This window comes from Anomalospiza imberbis, chromosome 14 (genome assembly GCF_031753505.1).
Source record: "Anomalospiza imberbis isolate Cuckoo-Finch-1a 21T00152 chromosome 14, ASM3175350v1, whole genome shotgun sequence".
Taxonomy (NCBI): domain Eukaryota; kingdom Metazoa; phylum Chordata; class Aves; order Passeriformes; family Viduidae; genus Anomalospiza; species Anomalospiza imberbis.
This window is the reverse complement of record NC_089694.1, coordinates 4,516,566-4,533,655: the sequence shown is the minus strand read 5'-3', so window position 1 is coordinate 4,533,655 and position 17,090 is coordinate 4,516,566. Positions and strand designations below refer to the sequence as shown.

The 17,090-nt window shown below is 44.6% G+C and overlaps 1 protein-coding gene across 3 annotated transcripts in view; it reads right to left on the bottom strand.

Moving 5' to 3' along the window:
* HDX (highly divergent homeobox) overlaps window positions 1-5,967 on the bottom strand; it is a 34,349-nt gene extending 28,382 nt beyond the window's left edge. Inside the window, exons 1-2 of one of the 3 annotated variants that reach the window (XM_068204581.1) lie at window positions 5,739-5,967; window positions 1,884-2,029 (exon numbers count right to left, since the gene is read on the bottom strand). The gene's annotated coding sequence lies outside the window, so the exon portion shown is untranslated. Of the gene's footprint in view, window positions 1-1,883; window positions 2,030-2,853; window positions 4,329-5,738 lie in introns of those variants that run through there. The other 2 variants (XM_068204582.1, XM_068204583.1) reach the window with 2 other exon arrangements.
* Window positions 5,968-17,090: the final 11,123 nt, after the last annotated feature.

Below are 17,090 nucleotides of genomic sequence, written 5' to 3'. Positions count from 1 at the left end.
AACAGATAAAATAGGAGATGATTTTTCAATTACATTTTTTACCTCTGTTCTCAACTCTAATTCCCCCTCTCAATCCAGTGCATTATTAAATGCAGCACCAGCTGCATTACAAGTCAGGTTTGCCCAAGTTGTGCCTCCCCCGAACATTTATTCAGTCACAGCCAGAGCTGGCCAAAGGAGACTCTTGCTCTGAATAATCTACTCCTTAAAGAAATTTATAGCAAGCAACAGAGGAGACAATTATTAGTCCATTAACAAATCAATAAAGTTCATAATAATCTACTTTCTCATGCTGAGAGCTGCCTTCAGATCTCCCATGTGGATACACAATGACAAGGCCACGGAATGATTTATGTCACTTTGAAAGAACACAGAAGAGTTAATTTTGTGATTCTTTTTCCTCCTGCACGATTGGCAGGACCCGGCTTCCACTCCTGTCTACTCCTCTTTCAGTACCAGTGCTCCTGTTTCATTGAGTGGAGCTCAGTTCCCACAAATGACCTCATCAGAAATAGTTCATCTTTCCTCTTTCAATAGTTCAACTTCCATCTTTCCAGATCCTGCTGAAGTCACCCCAAAGCTCCAGCATTTCCATACTCAGGCTCATCACACCATGCTCTCCAAACAGTTCACCAACTGCAGTGAAGACTCTTCCAATGGCAAGAGAAATTTTTAAAGCCAGACCTGATGACCTGCGAGGGAGGACCTGTGTCAGGTCCTTGACACGTATTTTAATTATGTGGATTTCTGTATCCAAGGTCACTTCTGTGTTAAAATACTTTCATTGTTGCATTTGACATCTGTAATTTAGAGAAAGACTGGGCGGAGCATTTTGATTAAATCACTTGAACTTCAGATAAACCCTTGAGCATTGCATGACAGGCTTGGCCCAGCTAAGCTCAGGAGAGGTCATGCTCTGCTTTAATAACTCATTTTTACAGTGCATTTTAATCACTCATGAACTCCACCTGCCAAGCAAAGTCCTGGTAAGATTCCTCGGTAGCCTCTGCCTTGAATCCAGTAAAGCAAAGCTCAAAGGATCCCTGCACAGACCATTAGAAACTGATTTAAATAAACAGATTACAGGATCCTCCAGCCACAGAGTTATGAACTGAGTCATAACTGCAGTTTACATTCCAACACCTAAACCTTCAAAGAAGCAGGCGAGATTTATTAAAGTTTTTTGTGTCTTTGATATACCAAATCCTCAGTCAAAATACAGTTCTGTACCATCTTCCACCGATTTCACACCAGTGTGAAGGACATCTGGCAATATTCTGTCTCTGGCAGGTTCAAAGCTCTCTGATTAATATTATGTCACCTGTAAAGTGCAGATGGAAATCAGTTTGCCATCAGCAGTTCTTAAGGGCTGATTCTGAATATCTGAAGCAGTATCCTGTGTTGAATAAACCAATGATAGATGTTTGGGAGCTCCCCTGGAAAACCACAGAGTCCAGAGCCATCCCATCAATCCTGGAAGAGCTGGATTATCTCTGCATATCCCACCTGCACAGGCAACAAGTTCTGCTCACTGCCCGAGCCTGTCACACCTGGGAATTTACCTACACTGAGACAAATTAATACAGGATATGTTCATTAAAGAATTACACTGATTATTTTTTTGGGGAAGTTTTACATGTTCAGCATCAGTTTTCATAATTAGAACAAGAAATGAGCTCTTACATTTTCTTTAACACAGAAAGTAACTTGAAAAATGCTAAAATTACTGAACATTGAGGCAGCCACATCAGTGTGAAGGAAGCAGCAGGTCACACACCTTCATCACAAACTATTATTCAAAACAACCTCACGAACTTCCAAGGAAACTCTTTATCCCAATCTGTGCACCTACAGAGCACTCCAGTCTCTTCAGGATTTCTCACCTTTGTCTTGAACCTCAGACTCCAAGTTAGAAATCCACATGGATTTTTATCATAATTTCATTTTGATCTTGACTTGCCAAGCTTAGCAAACAAGCATGTGAGCTTTTGGGAAGCCGAGTGTCCAGCTGGTTGGCAACACATTGGCACTGAAAAGAGAGTTTGTTACAGAAAAGAACTCTGTGAAATTTAATAAAAATCAGGTAAAGCATTATGCAAACAAATTCTATGAATGTAAGTTGAATTTTCACTTTAATAAAAGACAGAGGTGGCAAAGCTGTATTTAAGGATTCAACATCTGCCTGCTCTAATAAAATAAAGCAGCCTTGGCCAAGTGTGTTGGTGTCTCTGGCAGTGCAGAGAATAACCCATGACAGCCGAAAAATCAGGTTTTCCAAGGTTTCCCTTGCCCCTGCTACTAGTCCCAGGCCAACCAACACCGGTAACTCTGCACTCCCATGGTCTCCCACCCCTCAGCCTGCTGTGAATCCAACAATATAAAGATGTTTTTTCCCTGCCTTTTAACTGAACGCTAATTTAAAAATCTGCTCACTGTAAGATCCCTCTGCTGTGTCGTAGTTTGGGAGGTGTAAACGGAGTACAAGTGCTGTCAGGCACTGGGGACACTGGGAGATCCCAGGGTGGACACTGCTAAGGACAAAGATGGGAAATCCATGGCCTTCAGTTTGTCCCAAGGACAGTTCCATGGAGACCCTGCGACCGTCACCAGCTCCTCAGCAGGTGACACTGGGGCTGTTCTTACAGCCAAACTTTTTCAGGCTTCTTTAGTGGTTTGAGCAACTTCTCCCCAGAATTTCCCTTCCATCCCTCCTCTGGGAAGAGTGAGAATGAGGGGACAGCACACAGAGCTCCAGCAGAGCTGGCTCCTGAAGCCGTGGTTTGCCTCAGGGAACAGGTACTCAGTGCACGATCCCACCGCCTGCTGCAAATCCAGCCCTTCCACCCCACTAACTTCATCCAACATTCCAAAATAAGGAATCTCTCCAGGGAGACCTGGTGAAGCCAGGTCATTCCTTTTTAGCAACTAATGGAAACAACTTCATGTCAAGGAGTGCCACAAAAGGAAAAACAGCTATAAGGAAATGGGGAAAAATAATGTAATCAAATAATTCAGGAGTTACTGAGCTGTTCTGCAATTACTTGATAGATCTGGGGGAAAAAATAAAGAAAAAATAAAGGAGCAGCATAAGGAAGAAAAACAATTTCTGCCTACAATGTACAGCAGTATGATCTTAGTCTCCAAAAGTCTGTAAATGTTTGGATTGCTGAATCAAGTAAACATTTACAAGGTAAGTCTTTATACTAATACTAATTAATTTGAAAAGTAGGAAACAAACCCATAATTATACTCACTTCAAACAGCAACTGAAACTAGTCTTGGGTGTCAAATAAATAATAAATAAATAAATTAACTCAAGAGTACAAGCCACCAGGAAGTAACTAAGCATAAAAACACTTATGGTATAACACATTCTGAAACCGTCAGGGATTAATATAGAGTGATAAAAGGGAACAATCAGTTTCGGAGAGTTTTCTTTTTTAACTTCAGCTTTAAAAAGGCATTTTCTTAGGAAAAAAGTCACCTTACAAAGACTATTTCTGTTTTAGTCTCTCCATCTGTAAGAGGTACAAGAAAATCCGCACACTCCCAATTTATGTTTTTTTTTGTTCCCTCCACAGATCTCCAGTGGCAAAAAATAACAAGTCTTAGTGCCAATATAAATCTGAGACAAAACTGGAACTATGGTAAGAAAACTACTATAGACATAAATAAAACAAGACTGCAGTAGTGACACTATTCCTCCAGCTTTAGAAACTTGAACTGAAATAATCTCATTCACTTTCCATGGCTGCCAAAAACTCACCATTTTTTGCACATCCCAAATGGAAAGAAAAAAAACAACCAACCAACCCCCCAACTTACACGCTATGTGGAGATACTGGACACACATCAAGCAACAACCTTTAATAATCTGAATTTGTAGGTTGGTGCCTCTTTCCTACACAGGCCAAACCAGTTACAACCACTCACTCCAAGTGCAGTAGATGAGGCCGATGCTTGGGTGAGTGTAATGTACACACCAGCTTGTAAAACTACTTTTAAATATCCGTGACTCGTAGCATAATTGCTTCCCTCTCCACTAAGTACAGCGTTTGTAGGATTGTATTACAGCCCTACCTATAAAATGCAGCCCTTTATTAGGGACAAATTAGACAACCCTCAGTAACTTAATAACATAATAACCCATGACCACAACCCTGCAGGTTTCTGCATCCCATCCTGCTTTATTGATGCAAATGAGACTCCTGACTGCAGCTGGATTAGCCACATGTTTTAAATAAAGCACGTACATATTTTGTAAGACCTATGTCACAAAAAGGGGAAGAAACATTAAAATGCAGTGTTACTCTGAACATGTGAGCTGCTTCAGGACTCCGGTTGGGAGGACACTTTAGGTGAGTTATGTGTGATCTTATCCACAGAATGAGAAACCCCAGGCTAAGAGGGCAGAGGACGGGGCTGGGGACTGCTCGGGCAGGTGAATGCCACACAAGCACTTCCAGGGGTGAGACCTCCAGAAGAGCACAGCCAAGGACACGTCCTCTTCCTCATCCTCAAACACCGGAGGGATCAAAGCGTGGCAGCACAAGGCCGCCTGTCCAACCACCGTGCCTGGCACCACAGCGGGCTGGTACCATGGAATCACAGAAGGGTTTGGGTTGGAAGGGACCCTAAAGTTCATCTTCTTCCACACCCCTGCCAACACAGGCACGCTGAGCCACCGGGGACACCGGGGCACTAAGGACTGAGAACACACTCTTAAGTTTTGCCAAGGTAGGTTTAGGTTGGACATTAGGAAGACATTCTTCATGGAAGGGGTGATAAGACATTGGAAGGGGCTGCCCAGGGAGGTTTGGAGTCTCCATCCCTGGTGTCCAAGACAGGATGGAGGCGGCACTCAGTGCTCTGGGCTGGGTGACAAGATGGACATCGGGCACAGGTTGGACTCGGTGATCTCAGAGCTCTTTCCCAACCTCAGTGACTGTGGGATTCTGTGATTGAGACACCGGGGAATGAGGACATTAGTGATGACAGGACCCGTGCCAGGGGACGTTTAGGACCGACGTTATGAACAACTCCGCCACAGAAAGCGTGCTCAGACATTGGAAGGGTCTGCCCAGGGAGGCGGCAGAGTCCCCGTCCCTGAAGCGTTGCAGGCAAGGCTGGACGTGGCACTGAGTGCCGTGGTTCAGCGGCCGGGGCGGTGATGGGTAACAGGCTGTGCTGGGGATCCCGGGCTGTTCCCCAGGCTCTGTGACCGCGGTGTTTCCATGACAGTGCCACTTGTTCCTGTGCCCGCGACCGAGGCGCCCGCGCCTGAGGGGCCGCTGCCGGGCCCGGCGCGCACGCGCACAGCGGCCCTGGCCGGCGCACGCGCGCGGCCGCTCCCCTGGCGCGCGCGGAGCGGCTGCGCGCGCACGCGCAGTTCCCCCGGCGGCTCCCGGCGCGTGCCCGGCGCTGCCGCCCCGCCCCCCCCCCCCCCCCGCTCGGGGCCGCGCCGGGGGGGGGGCGGGAGGAGCAGCGGCGCCTGCGCGCGCCGGGCGCGTCCGCGCGCGCGCGAGCCCGCGCCGGCCTCCCCCCACCCCCACCGCCGGGCCCGGGTGGGGGGGGCATCGCCGGCATCATCGCCACCATCATCACCATCATCATCACCACCATCATCATCATCTTCCTCCTCCTCCTCCCCTCCCGCCGCGCCCCTCCCGCCCGGGGGCCCCGCCGCGCTCCCCCACCCGGGCTGGGGAGGGGCAGGGGGGGCGCTCCCCCGCGCTTACCGTGTAGCGCGGGGCCGGCGCGGGGGCTCCGGGCTCGGCCGGGCTCGGCTGGGTCGGTCCCGGCGTCACACAATGAAATCAGCGGCCCCGATCATTAATTCTCATCATGATCGTGACGTGCGCGCAGACAGCGGCCAATGGCGCGCTGCGATCAGCGCGGCCCGGACGGCGCCCGCCCCCGCCGCCCGCCGGGGGGGCGCGCACGGGAGCGCCGGCACCGGCGGGGGACGGGGCGGCCGCAGGGCCGGCCCCGCCGCGGCCCCGGAGCCCCGCAGCGCCCCCCGCGCCCGGCATCACCCCTGGGAGCGCTCCTGGAAAGCCTTCCCTGAGATTTCGGCGGGGGAGGGACGGGGAAGCGGTCCGCAATCCCTGTAAACGTCCCCGAGAGGGTGGTGCCGGGCTCTGCGCGGGGACAGCACAAGGAGCAGTGCCCGTAAACTACAGCACGAGAAGTTCCACGGCAACACGAGGAAGAACTTCCTTCCATGAGGGTGGCAGAGCCCTGGGAGGGTGTGGAGCCTTCCTCTCTGGAGGCATCCCAAACCCACCGGGACACCTTCCTGTGTCACCTGCTCCAGGTGACCCCGCCTTGGACAGGGTGATCTCCAGAGGCCCCTTCCATCCCATCCGTCCAGTGATTCTGTGGGTGGCCACCCCTGTGACCCCGCTGCATTGTGCAGCCTGGGCTCACAAGGAGGTTGTGCCCAGAGAAACCCAAAAAGCTCTGTGAAGGACCAGGGCTTCATTTGCATCAGTATTACGGAACTCAAGAAATGAACCTTTTCTTTCCCAGGATGGATACATCTGGTCTGGGAAGGGAGGAAATGCCAGTGTGTCCAGGTGGGCAGTGCAGGCCAGGTGGGGCCAGACGGCTCCTCGGGGCCAGGGCACAAGCCACACACCCTCCTGTGTCCTCACCCAGCTGCATCAGTGCCAGCCCTCCTTCGGGCTCCACTGCCCTTCCAAAAGGAAACCCCCTCAAGAAAGCAGCGGGAAGCGCGCTGCTGACCCATCCTGATGGATTGTGTGCTGGAAATCGTGTAAAATCACTGTTTGTTGGCTCGGCTGTCAGGGCACTGAGAAGTCAGAATCAGATTTGAGACCTGTGTTCATTCCAGAGCCTCCAGACAGGCCATATCCCTACTCCAAATAGTTTCCTCTGAAAGTCACGATGTTAAAATATTAAACAGGCAATTAATTTTGTACGATGCTTTAATTAGAAATACCAGTAAATATTTCTGCAGGACTGAAATAAAAGAGTTGCTGCTGGCTCTCTGTAGGCAGGGAGGAGAAAAGCAGACAGTGTTTATGTTTATTTTAAAATTGCAAGAAGCTGTTTACATTGTTTAACAATTTTAACACGGATTCTGAACTAGTGGTGGCATCCCTTTGGGGAATTGGGAACAGATGATCTTTAAGGTCTTTCCATCTGAAACCATTCTATAATTCTATGGTGTAGTAAACATCCTGGATTTAGTAACAGGATTTTAGGGAGAGCCCATATATTTAAACCCTAAATCTTCTGTTGTGCTGCTTTGTCTCCTGGATAGGTTCCCTTCCTCTGTGTGCCATCAACACTCGCCCTGTAAAAATTAAATACAGCAACACGAAACCTCTACACCACCACTTTGATAGAAAATAATTGTTTTGGAATTAGCTATGGAAGGATTCCTAAGAAACTTGGTATGTTTTCTTCTCACGTTATCTGCGGCTTGAGAAACAAAAATGGTGAGACAGTCTCTCTAACATCCCTTGAAAAATACAGTGGTGTCTGATAAAATGCAGCTTAATAAACTCCTTTAAAATGGCGAATAATAGAAAGTAATATTTCAAGGGTTCTGATTTGACTAACAATGGGCTTACAGGTGTTTTTTCTATAGTTTTCATCAAAAAACTCATAGAATCATTCTTGAAGGAGACATGAGATGTGTATTCAAGTTGTCAAAGAAACCAGTTTGCAGACTTGCGGCCCCAAAAGAAGATTTAATGATCTCAGTAATGTTCTTTACAATATAGGAGGCTGAACGTACAGGTTAACAAAGCTGCTGCTGTTTGCAGCAGAGGAGTGACAAGCTCCAGAAAGAATCTCAAGTTATGTTATTCCTTCCCTGGTAATGCCTCTTAAGGAGCCAAAACCTTGAGAAAAAAAACTATGTCACGATGAAATAAACCAAATATTCTTCTCCTGCCATCAGATCTAAATGCTTCCTCCTTCATTAATGACAGATTTAAATTAACAGGGGCTGGCAGATTGGTCTGGTGGTTTAAACAGCAGCCTGGGAGATGAAAGGAGTCCTTCCATGAGGGAATAAGCATCAAAGTGAGACTGTGCTGCAGCTCCTCTGTACGAGCTCATTAAACTGATGAGCCCAGCTCACCATTAGTGACTTACCCCGGTGTGGTTCTACGGGCAGGGAAAGCCCTGGGGCCAGGGCTGGGTATGGGCATTTCCTGCCACAGCTGGGAACATCTGCATCTGCTCCCTGGTGCACCAGGGAAGATTCCACCCTCAGGAACCCAGCTGCAGGATCACACAAGAGTTCCAAGACCTTTCCCTGTTCCAGCAGCTGTTCCAGAACCAGTAGGTTCTCAGACTTTTAGCAGATCGTGCAGGTGAGAGGAGTCTCTGTAGGGATGGCTCAGAATTCCTGGACAAGGACTTGGGAGCTGGTGTGTGACAGCTTTGGTCACACAGTTTAGAGCAACAGCTGCCATTTCCATTTCTCTGGCTTTCTATGGAGTCTGGAAAACACTGGGGAAGCCTCAGGGGCAAACCCACCCCACTCCACAGAGCCCTTTCTCAGGACAGCTTTACTTGCTTCAGGATGCCATTATTTAGGGGATATTTTAAAGGATGTAGATCTAAGCCAGACCTTGGGCTCTCCTATAAAGTCAGAGGCCTTTCAAGAGGGAGTGAAAACAGGGTGGAAAAGAGCCCATTTTCACCTGGAATTTTTGTATTTGCAGTTCTCCATCCCACTGAGTAATTTGGCTCTGATGCTGCTCCAAGGCATGAAATCATGGGGCTGCATTGCATCAGCCGAAAAGGGACCTGGATTGAATCTGTCCCCTTGTCCCCAGAGTGTCCAACTTGTGCTCAGGAAAATGTATGGAGAATCCAATGTGGAAAAGCCTGGAGTTGGTCTGGTGCTTGACCAAGCTCCTTTTGGGAACTTCTTGCTATCATTCATCCTGAATCTTTGATAAGTTCAACCCTCATAAGAGGTTTATTAAACTTCAGGTTCAAGAGTGGCCACAGGAAAACCCCGCTGGTCCTTTCATTTTATTGGAAAAGGTATCAGCAGATCCCTGAGGAGCTCCTCAGGCAGTTCTGAGGCTTTGTCCCATCCAAGAATGTATCTGACCATTCCAAAAACCTTGCTAAAGCCAAGATATGTAATATTTACTGCTTCGTGTCTCTGCAAGGCTCCTTATTCTGCAACAAAGGAAAGTTTGATGTGATTTATTCTTTAAAATAATCACTATTATTTATAATGATTTATTATAATTTATATAAATATTATATATTAATTATTTTTATTTTATTTATAATTATTTATTATTTTAAGTATGCTTTTGGTTGATTCCACAAAATATGCATGTCCTTATTTTCCTATCAATACCATTGGATTTGCAGGGGAAAAAGTTGCTCTGAAAAGCAAGTTCTTGGTTTAAGTTCCTGCTCTTTCCCAGGTTTTCTGCTCAATGAACACCCAAAATGACAACAGTGATGCTCATTTTACAGAAATATTATAAAGACACACTAAATATTGGAAGTACAAGGGTGTAATTAAAAATCTAGTAAATCAGGAGGTTCCGTGCGAAATGGTGATGAAGAAAGGATTACAGTGTGTAAACCTTAGGAAAAATGTTAATATGGAAAATTCCATGCAGCGCATTTTCTGCATCTAAAAACCCAGCCAGAATTAGTGGTCTTACAAGATTTACAAATTTTCTGTCTTCTTTGAACTTGGTTTTGCCATATTAATTAAAATTACTAGTTAATCCTTACCCAGTGCATAAACAAAGCTCCCATAAACTGAATCTGTAAACGTGTCCTTTGTGCTGGTATGGAAAAAACAACTGGTGCTTATGGGAAAAAAAATGGAAAAGAGCCTGGCTGGGTAGATATTTTAAGGATTTGTTCCACTTTTTATCTTATTGGGATATTTTTAAGAAAATCAGGGATGCTGCTTCCTTGCATTTTTATTGCCTTTGATAATTTTTCATACACCAAGCAGGAAAAATTATGAACTCGAGGAACATATAAAAATGCAATACACCAAAAATTTATCCAAAGTGGTAGATAATTATTGTATATTATTTTCACCCATTAGTATTCCTAGCATAGAGAGTTTTATAATTAAAAAAAAAGTTAAAATACTTTTAAAATAAAAATGAAAACAAAACCAGGCATGAGGAAGCAAAGAACCAGGGAGAGAACCATCATTTAAAAAAAATCTATACAGCCCCTCCTTTTGTCATTTATCTTCCCCCTACAAGCCTAATTCAGTTGGTGAGATGATTCACCTAAATGTGATGCCCAAGCAATTCTTATTTCCCATGACTTTTTAGAAAAGCAGCCAAGAAAACATTGAGTTGAAATCTTCAAAGCGTTTATTAGTTTAGGCAGCACTCTGCTTTTCTTTGACTTGTATTTCTCCAGAGGTTAAGATGGTTTTTCCATGTGCTCAGCTCTCCAACATCAAACATTCCCCTGCTCCTTCTCTTCTACCTGTGGGTCCACATTTATTCCATCTCCACCAAAGCTTGTGCCTGTCCCTCTTGTTACCAGTCCTTATTTTTCTCTTGTACCCTTGACTGGGCTGAAAGAGCCTGAAAAGTGTTTTTTTTTTTTCCTTTTAATGTAGTGGTTGTCCCTAGTCCTTTGGAATAAAAATAACCATCACCCAGCTGTTCCTTCAAGTGTTTCTCCTTGCTTCTCTTACCTTGTTTGATTTAGTCAAGCTCATTTTTCTCCTCAGTCACAGCAAGCCAAAGTAAGGGAAAGAAATTATAAAATAAAATAAAAATGTAGGTTGCATTCGAAAGGAAACAGCACCATAAAAGCAGAGATGAAGACAAAAACTTCAGAATCAATTTTACAAATAAAATAACAGTAGAAAGCACCACATCCTCCACAGTTCCACATTGCTGTTGAAGAAGAAAGGTGAGAATCTGAATGATCCCAAGGAAATCCTTTCACCAGTGGTGAACCACAAGCACTTCCTGAAAGGAAAGTATGGCACTACTCAAACAATATTAACCCCCCTGGGAGCCCTTTGGGTGTCCTGCTGAAAACATGCTCCTCACATAACCTCCCAAAAGTGCAAGATCAGCTAAAAATGCCAGTTCTGGCAGTGCCGGATTTCAGCAAGGAGGGAAATCCATGAGACAATTCCCATGAGACAATTCCCATCCCTGCTTGGCTGATCCATCCGTCAGTTTGCAGGTGGGGTTCCAAGAGGAGGCGAAGAGTCGCGGGAGAATCCTGGTCAGGAGAAGTGTCCTCCTTAGGAAGGAGCCACTGTGTTTTGTAGATAAAATATCCAAATAGATAGATAAAATATCCAAATATTTGTCCAGTCCCGTAGCACCACTTTTATTTTGCAACAAGACTTTGTAAGTGTAAATCTTATCACTGACTGCTATCATTCATTAGGGAATTATCCTGTTAAGAAATATGTTTACAAAGTAATCTTCCATCTTTGTCTTTGAGATAACAATAAAATTGAAGTATCGATGGTTTGATGCCAAATATTTTCCCCTTTATTGTAACCTTGTTTTCTTTCATCTACGGAGGAATTTGTTTAAATGCAAATTACTTCTTTCATGAAAGAAGACAGCTTTTGTATGAATCACTATTTGTTTAAATAATTTCCTTAAATGAAGGAAATTAGTGGTACTTGTGGTAGCACTACATTATTGTTTCCAACCTGTTTTACTTCCTCTCCATTTAATCTTGTTTAATCTCAGCCCAGATAAAATGGAATGATGTGACATTAAAGGGAAGCTTTTGTCAGAAGAGGGAAGGTTATTTCCCAATCCCTGGGGATGTAGTTTGTACTTTGGGGTTCCTGATGGATGCTTCTTCGGGAACAACCATAGCCAGGAAATGCTTTTAATCTGCTTTGAGGTGAGACAAAATGCCCAGTCTGGTTCAGGTGCAGGTGTGGCCACTGTCACCTGCTGTCCCCATGAGGCAGAGCTCTGGGTGAGGCACTTAGAGCAGCATTTGGGGCACAAATAGAGTTGTCTCCTTTTAAATGCAAGATAAGAGCACAGGCACTCGGGACAAATCTCTTGGATCACATCAAAAGCCTTTTTAGTCCTGGCTGACTTTTTGGTGGGTGTTTTGTGTTTGAGCACAGGAGTAACTCCCACACAGAGTGATCCCCACAGCTGGAATTCCAGCAGTCAGTATTTGAGATGATAGAAATGCTGCATTTATCATGTTTTAGTGCACCAAGGATGCGCTGTGGGATTTGAGTCTCCTGACAGTACCAAAGTGTTGCTGACCAGGGAGTTTCCAGTTATGAAGCCTTAATTAACATTACTCCTCAGCGTTCATCAGTATCAATAACTGACTATGATCTCAGTATTTCCCAATGAAAAATATATAATTCATACATGTCATTATAAAATAATAATAATAATAATAATAATAATAATAATAATAATAATAATAATAATAATAATAATATATTTTACACTCACATGGACATTTTGCTTCATTTTGCCCCCATACTCTTCCATTCTCTTGTCTTTCTGGGGTCTTTTTTCTCCCAACCCCATAGTCTCTTCCAGGACCCCCTTCCAGCCCCCTTGGGCCACCTCAGTCCTGGTTGTGACCTTGCTCCATGGGGAGCACCCACTCCTGGCTCCCCGGAAGCAGCTGCTTCCACTGTGCCTTAACACATCCTCTAAAAAAAAAAAAAAAAAAAAAGCTTTTTGATATAATATGGGGGGAAAAAATAGCTGTTAGCAGTGTATTTCAGTAAAGCTCCCAGAGCAAAAGCAGCAGCAAGCTGTCATGCTATGGAGCTGATGGATTTGCTCAGCAGCCCTAAATCACTGTGTTTATCTCGGATTCCCAGCTAATGAAAGGGTGCAGGTGTTAGCGTCAGGATCCACACACAATCAGAATTTATTGTATATGAAGGTGTTTTATTGAAGCGCGCGGAAGCCCGGGGGTGAGACCCCAGATCTGGGCTTCAACGATACACCCGAATCGGTAGCTTACAACCCCTTCTACTCTCCCCCACCCCACACTGATTATTAACTTGTATTCTTCCATTCTCGTTCCCATTCCCACACAGGTGCAGTTTCGCTTGATCTACTGAAGACTATGCTTGATTTGCTGAAGACCATGCTTGGTTTGGTTAGGACAATCACTGTAACGGGGCTATCATTCACTCCCACGGCCTGGCTGTCCTGCAGGTCCAGGCCTGTTCCTTCTACCTGCCTGCTCTGGCCACCACCAACCCCCGATACAGTTTAGAAATCATTCCTACGATTTCAATTCTAAGCTACTAAATTTAACCCTTACTCTGTCACAGGGTGCTGCAAGCCACGGAGCTTAAGCTCCATTAACTAATCAATTTCTGACTCTGGGAATTAAAAAAACGGGGAGCAAATCTGTGGTCACTTGTAGAGTTCCAGAGGAGCGGTGCTCAAAGCAGCATTTCAACAGCAGCAGGAAAATTAGGGGACAAAGGAGATGCCAGATGTCACTCGGTTTGCTGAGGGAACAGAGGGCAAGTGAAACAACGAATGTCCAGGATGTGCTTCGGAAGTGTCAAACATGGGAAGAAATAAATGTATCATTCTCAATGGGATGTGGGAGGTGCAGCCCAGCGGGCAGCAGAAAAGGATCTCTGTCCTTTGTAGGGCTTCACAAAGGGGCGAGAAAAATGCCCTTGTGCCCTTCCCCAAACCTGGATCTCTCCCTGCTGCTCAGAGCATCTGCAGGCACCTGGGTGTTGTGCAGGTGTGTCAGGGAGGCTGCAAAGGCGGCAGCAGCCCCTTCCCAGGTAAATTAGCTGTGCCCTTCAGCGGGGATTAGGAAAGATTTGAAAGCATCTAAAGCCAGGGAGGATTGAAGAAAAGCAAATAGCCCAACTTCATGGCAGAGTCTATTGCCAGGGATTCGACTTAATGGGATCTGTGTCAGCCGCCTTGATAGCCCCCCTCTAAGTCTTCATGTTAGGTAAACATTTGCAAATGAACTTTTTGTATTCGTGGCTTCATTTGGGAAAGGAAAAACAAAAAAAAAAAAGGAATACCTTACCAGCAGCAGTGGTGTCTGAACTCTACAGAAACATTTAGACCTTTCAAACTAAATGTCAAGTTGTTCCTATTTAGTCAAATTCTTGCAAATTTAAGCTAATTAACATAACCACTTTCCAAGTCAGAGCAGGCCCTTATGCTGTGCTTAAGTGGTTTAATGCATGGATTCTTTCTGATTGCCACAGCCCCACGTTTGTGTCTGTAGGAAGAGAAGGGAAAGTTCCGAGTCCAAAGGGTTTTATATTCCAGGCAACAAGATTCTTCATGGACATCAGTGTAACTTTGCTATGATCATTTTTAATACAGAATGGTATTATTTTCCTGAGACAGCTAAGAAATGTGATGGAGCTGAAATTTCTGGGACACAGAAGGGACACAACTGACTCAAAAGGAATATTCAAATAAACACAGTTGGCTTTTAATTACGAGAGTGACCCAACAGGCCCACAGAGGCTGATGAACTGAGTTCCAGGAAACGGGAATTTGATTCTGTATTGCTTTCTAATGTCAATCCTCTCCCTGTCACATCCCTGTGAAAGCTCACCTTGATTTTGTATCACTTTCTAGGTGCTGCACTGCACTGGCAAAGCAGTGTTTGGAAACTGAGATTCAAATCAAGTCATCTTTTAGAGCTATTAACTTGGTACAGCTAAAATTGTACAAAAGGGAATGCTTATATTCAGCATAAATAATTTATTTGCCTGGGGGAGATTTTAGTGTCCGAGACATACATTTGTGATAAATAGTAGAATTTGAAAATGCTCTTTCAATCTACAGGGTCACAGTCTGCAAGCAGAAGCTTAAAGCTGGAAAGATAGGAAAATGTGAGTCATAATTGCTGAAAAGTTTTGATTCTGGTGGCAATTTAACAGCAAAATAATTAACTTTTGTATTTTAGTCTGAATATTGGAATTCCAACCAGGGTGATGTTCTATCAGAAAAGTTCATCAGAGATTTATTAACAAAAATGTTTGAAGTTTTTTGCAGTAAATTCATATATTTTAAAATTAATATCTTTTTGATGTCACTTTTTTCACAGCTAATGATACATATTTTTGCTTAAGTGTGAAAACATGTCACTTATAATTTTAGGGGAAAAAGCTTTCAACAAAATTTTCAGCCTAAGCTGTTTTTAATCCTAACATTTTCTGTGAATAAGTAGAAATAAGAAAATTAATTGTGCTGTGAAAAGCCACTAAAACAGTTTTTCCCCCAGGAGATTATAAATATCTGTATATATGGGCAGAACGTGCAATTAACATGAGAAATGTCCTGCTAAGCTTCATGATGATGTACTGGGAGAGAGCAGCAATACAGCAAAACTGGCGAGCTATACAAAAGGAGTAAGAACTTTCTTAGCAAGATACATGATTGCAGAAATTAGACATTTGTTAAAAAGATGTGATGCAGAAATGCAGCAAATGTGGCACTTCATCAGGAAAATGGGCAGGCAGCATTAAACATAAGTGACGGTGTGGGGTTTGGTTTAGAATGCAAAATGAATTTATAAATAATAGCTGGAGATAATATGGATAGTTTTAGATAGATTAATGGAACCATTTTTTTCCCTAACTCTTTCAAATTAATTTAAGACGGCTGCACAGTTACGCCCCTTCCCCGAAGAGTTAAGAAAATGTTAAATGGGTAGCTCACATGATGGAAAGTTATTATCCCGAGATGAGCCTTGGAGGAATTATGGGGAAGAAGGAGATAATATTGGAATATATGACTTTGATTTTTATTTAAACATTATAACTTGAAATAGTCACTAAAATCCTTCCAGGCAGAAGACACAGGGCCTAGTCTGCAGGGACCAGGAAATAAGGGACAAGTCCTTAACAGGTTTCTCACCTGTCTCACCTTTTCCCAGCACTGGCTCACAGCAGTAACACCTGCAGAGAGGCTCTGTAGCCAAAAATTGCTGCTGCTTCTATTGCACTGAACGGAAAAATAAACCCACAACAGCTCAAACTGCAGGAGAGGTTTTCCTTGGGAAAAAAGCTGAGTCCTGGAGCTGGTGGACTGGATTCAACTGGGAAATGATCAGAAACTTGAGGAACAAAGCTGGTGAAACTCAGTGACCTGGGGAATTGCTGGTGGACATGCAGGAGACTCCAAGGGCAAGGCTTGGTCGTGTCTGTGTTCAAAGCCTTGGCTCCTTGTTTTAGGATGAGATAGTTTGATATGTGCATTTCTAATCACACTCACAGGCAAAACCAACCCAACTAAGGGAAGAGATAAAAATGCAGGTTTTTCTCACTCTGAAGAGGCTGAAAAAGAGAAGACAGACTCCTCATGGAGACCTGAAGAAGAAAGTAGCTGCTGGAAGTCTTGTAGGACACAGGAAATGTGCAGTGCATCGGATATATCAGAAATCAGAGAGTATTTAAAGAGCTGCTGTTGCAGTAGCTGTTGAAAACCCCTAAACCAAGGGATCTATCCCTGAGTTTTTATAGCAGGGCTGTGGTTGGTGTTTGGTGGCTGCAGAACATCCTGTCCTTCCCTCCCAGGGGACAGGAGGACGGAGAGCTGCCGGGATGTGGAAGGAAGGAAGGAGCGCTGGGAGCAGGAAGGTGGAGCAGGAGCTGCAGATGGCTGAGGCTTCTGACAGCCCTTCCTATAAACAAGGTTTCTGGATGGCAGGTCTTTATTTTGGATCTGAGCTGGTGCAATTTGTGACTACAAGAAAGTGAGAGAGAAATGAAAGCTGGCTCTGAAGCACAGCTACAGAGCTTCCCAGCTCTTGGCAATTAGTTTATGCCTTCCTCGGCTTGATCAGAGCACGTCTTGTCACCATCTAACATGGCTTCAGGTTGTCCAAAAGGAAAACATTGTGTTGTTTGCTTGCCAGGCTCTTTCAAAATAAAGCTATCCTTGCATGTAAGAGACAGCAGAGCTGTTTGGAATGGAAAGAGCAGGGGAAGAGCCCTGAGAAATTAATTATGGGAGGAAAGCTGGTTGCTGATGCAAAGCTCCTGGTGAAGAGCAAAGGGCATGCTGCTGGGATGCAGAGGAAAACACGACAGGACACATCACCATCATCTCCTCGGTCTCCAAACAGCA